The sequence below is a fragment of the Prosopis cineraria genome, unplaced genomic scaffold (assembly GCF_029017545.1).
Source record: "Prosopis cineraria cultivar Desert tree isolate PC_DT_omini unplaced genomic scaffold, ASM2901754v1 PC7, whole genome shotgun sequence".
Taxonomy (NCBI): domain Eukaryota; kingdom Viridiplantae; phylum Streptophyta; class Magnoliopsida; order Fabales; family Fabaceae; genus Prosopis; species Prosopis cineraria.
Window position 1 is genome coordinate 1279353 of NW_026555338.1, and position 8264 is coordinate 1287616.

The following is an 8264-nucleotide window of genomic DNA, read 5'->3' on the forward strand; positions in this document are numbered from 1 at the left end:
TTAAATAAAAAATATTTTTAAAGTTTATATTTTCATCTTGAAAAAGTAAGATAGTAAAATATATTTAATGAGCTTCATTGATATGTAAAATTTTATTTAAAAGTATTTTATAATTTAGGACATGGGGAGTGCTATATTAACCACAAATAACTAAAACTATTTTCCTTCTTTCTATATAGGCAAGACAATAACAAGGTCAGATTGTGAATAAATTATTTTACGCTTAGACGTTTGTATCCCCAACATTTAGAATCACCTTTTCTTTTCTTTTTTTCCTTTTCTCTTCTTGTTGGGCAATGCTCAGTCTCCCCATACTAGAGAGTAAAGACAAAATCAAAGGGCATATTGTCCTATACAAGAGAACAAAATTTAATCAACAAAAAAGGAATAAAAAATGTACAAGAAAAAGAAGCACAAAAATTCAGTTGCTCTTTAATATAATTGAAACCCAAAATTGTGACTGCAATCTTCAGTATGCAAGATGCTTAACTTCCGTCTAGGAACTGAATGGATGCTCTTCTGGGAGTCATAACCATAGGCAAGCCATGGATGCTTCAATGCCTGTCTTGCAGTTGGTTGCCTTTTGGGATTGGTGCTGAGCAAGAATCTGATAAAGTCAATAACCATTGTGTCAAAAACTCGCAGGTGCTGCTCCAAGGACCATTCCTCTAGAATTATGTACTCCAATTGGTTGGTCTCCTGTGAACAATTGTATTTAATCATCGATGCTAAATATCCCAATACTTTTTTGTTTTAAACATTCCTATTGATGTAACGTCTGTATATTTATAAGTTAATTTTGATATGTAAAAATTCTTAAAAACTTACAACTTTAATAGTGTATCCGTAATTTGTAAATGGAGTAAGGTTTATAATTTACTATAATGTTTCAATTCATGGCTAGTGCAAATAACACACTCCTCTGTAAATCAGGGACATACTAGTTAAACGGTTAATTTTTAAAAACTGATATATAAATTTTGTAAAAATATTTATAAATAATAATATTTAAATTATCAAAACATTAAATTATATTTTAATTACTTACCAATGTTGTTTTCGATAATGGTAATCTAATAATCACTGGGTAATTGATCAACTAGTCAAAGTGTTTGGTCAAAATGGAGTTGTAATCTTTTACATGGAAATAAATACTCCCTCCATTTCAAATTACAGAAAGATTTTAGACAAAATTATATATATCAATAAAACTTGTTAAATACACTATACAACTTCATTTTTCCATAACAAAAATATAAATTTTTAAAAATACCCTTCATTTAATAATTCATTTATGAAATAATATTAAAAAATAGAATATAATGGGAAGGATAATATTGGCAAAAATATCATTAACCAAATCTTATTCTTATCAAAGTATCTTATATTTTGAAATGCCAAATTTCTCCAAAAAATATCTTATAATTAAGGATAGAGACAGTAACATTTATCTCTTGATATCTATTTGTAATTTTAAAACCTTAATTGGTATTGATTTTATTACAAGCATTTATTTGTAATTTTTTGCATACTTTTCTATAATTTTTAACTTATCCTCTTAGTTTTATAATCAACCAATGATTCAAATTAACTCTTATTAATAGAAGGGATAGTATTATGCCACTCTTAATTATTGAAGGGGATAATTACAACAAAAAAAGTTCAAATTTAAATCGCTTCTAAACATATAATTTAAAGATAAAATTTCCCTTTCACCCTTATTTGTAACGTATTAGAGTAAGTACTAATTACTTCCTTCCTCCACAGTTTTATTTGCAAGAAACTAAGTTGAAAAGTGTTATTCTAGTCCCCATTATATCAAGTTTTCTATTAAGGATTTTTTATTTTTAATATAAGCTATAAAGCACTTGATAGAATATTAATTATATTTTTTCAATATCATTACTATTTAAACTCTTTAATTATGATAGAAAATATAGTAAAATTTTAAAAATGTTTCATTCAAATAAGGATAAAATTAAAAATTTATTTTATCTTTGAACAAAACTAGTTTGTAACCAGTGCGATGCATGAGGTGTGAAACTACAAGGTGTGATTAGCTTGTGATGCTATATTGAATAATTAACTTGTAAATAAATGTGAATTTTATAAGTTATTGCATGATATATATAAGCAAAAGAATATGCATATTTTGTATAAAAATAATGTCATTTCTTCTTACTTTGGAGTGATTGAATTATTATTCTAAATGCATTTTTTTTTATTTGCTATAAATCTATCAATGGTAACTATTTATGTCTACATCATTATCATGTATTATATATTGTATCAATAATCAAAATTTCAAATGACTTCTAAATCCTTTTTAATATTACAAATTAGAAGTCAAATATTGTTATTGAATAAGAAATTCACATATAAATATAAAAGAGATAATCAATGCATATAACATATTCATGGTTGAAACTGTCATGAGAATTTCAAAGAAATTGTTGAACACCATTGAAAACTTCTTTGTAAACAACATTTAAAGTCTTATTTGTAGGATTACCTTCTTCATCTAAAATCAAGATTTTCAACCCTTCCTTGCTTCAAACACGTGAGATAGCCACATAAAGCTGTCCATGAGTGAAAACAGGACGTGGCAAGTATAATATAACTCTACTAAGACTTTGTCCATGACTTTTTTTTATAGTCATTGCAAAAGATAATGTTATCAGGAATTGTCTTCGACATAAAGTAAATGGCAAACTTGTGTCTGATGGAGTAATGGTGACTCAAGGAATTAAGACTTTAAGCCCTTTTATGTTGCCCTATCACAACTTCAGCTTCTATCACTTGCTTCATAAGTTTTGTCACAATTAACCGTGTGCCATTACAAAGACCAATTGACTTGTCAATGTTTCTCATAAGCATAATAGGCACCCTAACCTTTAATTTGATCTCATGATTTGGAAGTCCAAACATAGTAATTGAATGCAAGAATTTAATGGACTGAACACCTTCAATTGAATTTGTTATGCTATCTTGATTAGAAATTGAATTTGCACTTAAGTAACTTGATCTCCCGGTAGCATAGATAACATATAATCATTCACCTCATGAATAATGGACAATGTAAGAGCTAAAATGGCATGATCTTTGAAATATGTTACGTCATGTAAATTGTCCAAAAGATTAGGAAATGTTGATTCAACAATACATTTTGAAGGATCTTTAGTAGGATGCAACAATAAATCATCAGGTATTGTTATATTTTCATGTCCATCATTATTACCACCTATATTTCCATCCCCAATTGAGATGATCTACTTTGAGAATTCTTCTATACTATTTAATTTTTTAGGAGATGAATTTGTCAACAACCTTATATTTTTTGTAAGAGTAAATATCTTACAGTTTGTCCACAAGTATGAAGAGTTGATGGTTGCAAATACTATATCTTCACAACTGCCTTTTGAAATAATAGGAAGAATTTGTCTAAAATCTCCACCAAGAACAATTGTTTTGCCTCCAAAGGCCTTTGAAGGAGCACTTAAGTCATGTATCTTCAATATATCCCTTAAGGACCTATCTAAAAACAATATTTTTTAGCCTTTGGAGCTTTATCCCATATAATCAGAGATGTATTAATTAAAAGCTCAGCAAGATGACTCCTTTGCTTTATATTGCAAATAGAATCTTCGTTAATCACAATAAGAATGCAAAATTGTGAATGAGCTGTTCGACCACCAGGTAACAGTAATGAAGCAATACCACTTGAAGCTATATTTAGGACAACTTTCCCCTTGGATCTAAGAGAGGTGGAGAGAGTATTCTAAATAAAAGTTTTCCCTGTACCACCATATCCATAACAAAAAGCATCCTACCATTTTTATTGTTTACTGCATTAAGAACTTCATCATATATTTTTTTCTTGTCAGGATTGAGTTGCTTTAATAAATCTCTCAATTCACATGATAAGGCTTCTTTATCATAATTCAACTCTATTTGCAATAATTTGTTACCTTGACTATCCATAGATGAATATTGGGGTATAGGAAGAGAACCATAATCACGTAAGCTTTTTCCCTTTGATCTCAACAACTTATCAATATCCATTAATACAAAATTTACCAATTTGTCATCAGATAATTGCAAGCTTGCCATTACATGTTGAAGAAATATTAGTATATTAGATATTTATTTTATGCTAATTATACATAGTATATTTGTGTAAACAATATAATAAAGTGCAAGAAAATATTAAGCTCTAATTTAACATATAATTGTTACCTTGATGTTCGGTAATCTATCTTCTTCTATAAAGGATATCATCTAATAATGCATGCCATGTTTGTTGCCACACAAATTCTGGTCGTGACAAGCAATTGCAAATTAGCAAAGTACAAAACAAACGCCTAAGAAAGTGTGCCGAAGCCTATTGACCTGCCTCAAGAATGCCATCTATATATTCCTTGTCATCATCTAGTAAGCCTAAAGCAAAGCATGCATCTCTAAACGTATCATAATGAACACCATCAATAGTGCAAATAGATCTATAAGAAGTAGGTCCTTTAATTGTAGCAAACAATACTCTTAAGTAATAAGATTCACTGCTTCTTGATGGTGTATAATACATACGACCTATCAAAAATCCTTTTTTCCTAGGAGTCCATTCATGTGCATCTTTCTTATAGGTAGGGAAATTCAGAGTATGTTAAGGTTTTTGCTTCTTCATATTTACCATTAGCATCAAACCATGCTTCAAACATAGTTGGCTTTCCATCATTCCTATAGACAACATCACCTAACTCTTCATTTTCTTCAAATACCATAATTTGTTTATCCTGGTAAGTGAAAAGATAGTCACTCTACTGAAGGTTTTCTATAGTTGATGTCAAAAGCTAAAATCCTCCATGATGCTTCACAAGAAGAGACATATCGATAGTTGTAATACATTTTAATTTCATCGTGAAAGGAACCATCAACAAAATCTCCTAACTCAACATAAAATGTAGCCATAACTCTATCATACCCTTTATTAACATATTTAAAAAGATACTTTATAGAGTCTCCTTGATTGCATCGTTCAACATTAATGTGAGCTCTATATTTCAACAAAAGCAATGGATTGTAGGGGATGACATACCTATTATCTAAAGGAATACCCATTTTCATGATAAATCTATCATTGTCAGGTCTTTTATATTGAGGGTACCCATCCTCATGAATCACAGTTGTTGAATTAAATGGCTTCAGAAAATGTTTGCTACATGCTCCTTCTTCTATGCATGAAGATTGAGGATTTGCTATTTCACATGGCCCGTGCATCATATAATTGCTTACAGCTTCATATAGTTGAGGATTTTGATGTTTATCTGGTATTTCAGCAGATACAATTTTGTCTATTTCTGAGGCTATTGACAACTTGTCTTTATTTGAAAGAAATATCAAGATGTGAGCGTGAGGGAGTCCTCTTTGTTAAAATTAGTCATTTATCTTCAAAGTTTCATTTCTCACAAAGCAAAAATAAAATATAATACATATTTAAATGAGCGATTGTAAAATCTAAAAATAAGGAAAAAATATTAGAAAAATTTGAAAATATATTAAATTTTAATTTTTGTATACAAAATTTAAAATTTTATATGCCCATTTTAAGTACATGCGGTATATAAAAGAAATTCTATACTTCTATAGGTTTCAAATTTCCATTTTTACGTCTAATGTGAGAGATTGCATCTCTATTCTTCATGATGAACGACTTAGACTATCAAATGATAGAGTTCTTCCATAAAGTTAACATGGCCGCTGCAATATACTCACAAGTCGCACCTCTATGGTGGTGCCCTCCTCTAGAATCTCTTGTGACCATTGATGAGTCATTGCAAAATGAAAATGACTACCCTCTTGAAATGGAGAAGAAAGGCATAATCCAAACTTAGAATCAGAGATTTTTCATTTATCACAGCCCCTGCTGCAACACATAATGATGTGACACTTGTAAATAACGATCCAAAGAAAGTTAGTTGTACTATAAGGTATGCATTGATATGTAGGCGATCTAGTAGAATTAAGAGGAGGCCATGCTGGATGCTTGACTACTATGTTACATATGCATGATGCGACTGGCACTCCTTTTCTCAATCTAATATTAGTGTTTTTAACTATGCAGAAGTTAACTAGATTGATTCCTTTATATTTAGAATGTCCAATGCTTAGTCATTTGATTCCTTTGTACTTAGAATGTTCACAGCTTGTAAGTTATGATTAACAAACTATCTATTATTATTGTAATCCAACTAAACTCTTAATGTTTAGAAAAAAATTTTATTTCCAATTTTGCAAGATAGGCTATGAAGGGACATATAACTTGCTTAATATTAATTAAATTAGAGTTTGCTCGTAGAGATCTTGAAATTCCATCCCTTATAATTTCTTTTGAAACTCTATATCCAGTCTTGCTTGTGCCAGCTTAATGAATTCAGTTTCTAGAAGCGGCACACAGCACCTGCTTCTTAGTCATTTGAACCTTACTAGGTATTGGTCTGTTATCTCTTTAGTCCATTGGGTGAGCTTGCAGAGTTCTGCTATGCTGACCTTCGACTCTACCTTGTATGAACTGGATATGGAACTTTTGCTCCATTTCTATCTAACTGATGATCAAGTTGTGGGGTAGAGAAGTGTACCATGTGAATGCTGGGCCCATGAGAGTGTTCGGGAACAATCTTAGCTTTAAGTTGGCAAACTTCTCATAGTTGGCAAGCTCTCCACATTGGATTGTGAACCTCCCAATGTGCTATAGTGTTGATTGCATTCTGTCCCCTGAGAATAGCGAGAAGTCAAGGATCCTCTATCCCTAAGGGTATGGGTTATCCCTATCTATGTACTCTAGATATGGCTTCGAGAAGGTAGGGCGGCCAATGGGCCTTAGCCTCGGTCCATATATATATCCTAGATAGCGTCCCTCAGGGCTTTCATGTTCATTAGTTGGTTCTGAGGCTTGTTCTGATGCTTTGGTACCATTGCCATGCACCTAGGCTGCTTGTGTCAAGCTCCTGTAAATAATACAAAGGATTACTTAAAGGATTAGTGTGAGAAAAAATTTAGGGGTTATGGATATCTCTTACAAGTGGGCAGCCTCGAGGGCCAGCACGATTCTTGCTTATCATCCTTTATGCGGCCCAAAATTTGAGCATGTTTCTAGAGGAGTACTTTTCAACAATGCGACTATGTTCTTCATGCCATCATGTAAAGCTTGCATCATAATCTACTATCATTCCTTGTCCCTAAACTCTAACATTTTTAGGGATAGTGCAAAGAACCTTTAGTTCTCTTCTAGCTACTTATCCATTCAGTCTTGAATTCTTGCAGCACTTCTACCATGGGACCATTAGATATGATCAGAGGGTTAGCTTGTTCACTTCCTAGCTTTGAGTCAAGGCTTGTACTGCTGCTACCTATTAACATTGGCACTATGTGCTCATGATGCTCAGCTACTTCAGCATCAGTGCTAAGTTTTCCAACCCTCTATGTGTAGAGGACCCTTTTGGTTTGTGAGAACCAGCACCTATTTCATCAGTCTTTTATCTTTTTCTTGTCCTTGTCATTTTTGATCCCACCAGGCATGCCAAAAATTATTCATGGTGAACAACAAATATCAAGCATGCTAGAGATGCTGAGTCTCAATTCATAACAAAAGGGTCTCGAGCTCCTTTACCACAGTTCATTTAAATGTAAAAGATATACAAGACTTTGATAGAATAAGTGTTTGATTTTTATTGAAATGCAAGAAGTTACAACTCTGAATTGAAAGTAAAACTAACTGATAAAACTAAAGACTAAAAGGTGTAAAAATGTAAGTCTAAATTGAAAGTAAAACTAACTAATAAAACTAAAGACTAAAAGGTGTAAAGATGCGAGTCTTTGATTGAGTGTTGACTAACTTTCTTCTGTGTCTTCATCTTCTATTTATAGCGTCAGAGTGGTGGGAGCATCTCCCTTAAGACCTAACACATTTTGCTGAGGAATTAAGGATCTCGCAAAATCATGGCATAATCTTTATTTTGTGTTCTCCATTTTTGTTAATTAGCCCATCTCACCGAGATACTTGGGCACGATGTTTACGAATTCTGAAATTACTCGAGATCATGTCTTCTTGTGCCAATGGTCCAATGTTTGTAACTGGCAAGATTTTAGTATGTTTATTTTATCATGGCCTTTATTGAGCTTCAAGGCCAGCCCTTTTGTTCATATTGGGCCTGACTCTTCAATTACTCAACTCAACCAGCCTTGTAACCTTTCTGAGTGACATTTCATAT

At 31.8% G+C, this 8264-nt stretch overlaps 1 pseudogene; it reads right to left on the reverse strand.

Moving 5' to 3' along the window:
- Nucleotides 1-2441: 2441 nt before the first annotated feature.
- Nucleotides 2442-2928, reverse strand: LOC129315635 (uncharacterized; annotated as a pseudogene).
- Between the last annotated feature and the right edge of the window lie 5336 nt (nt 2929-8264).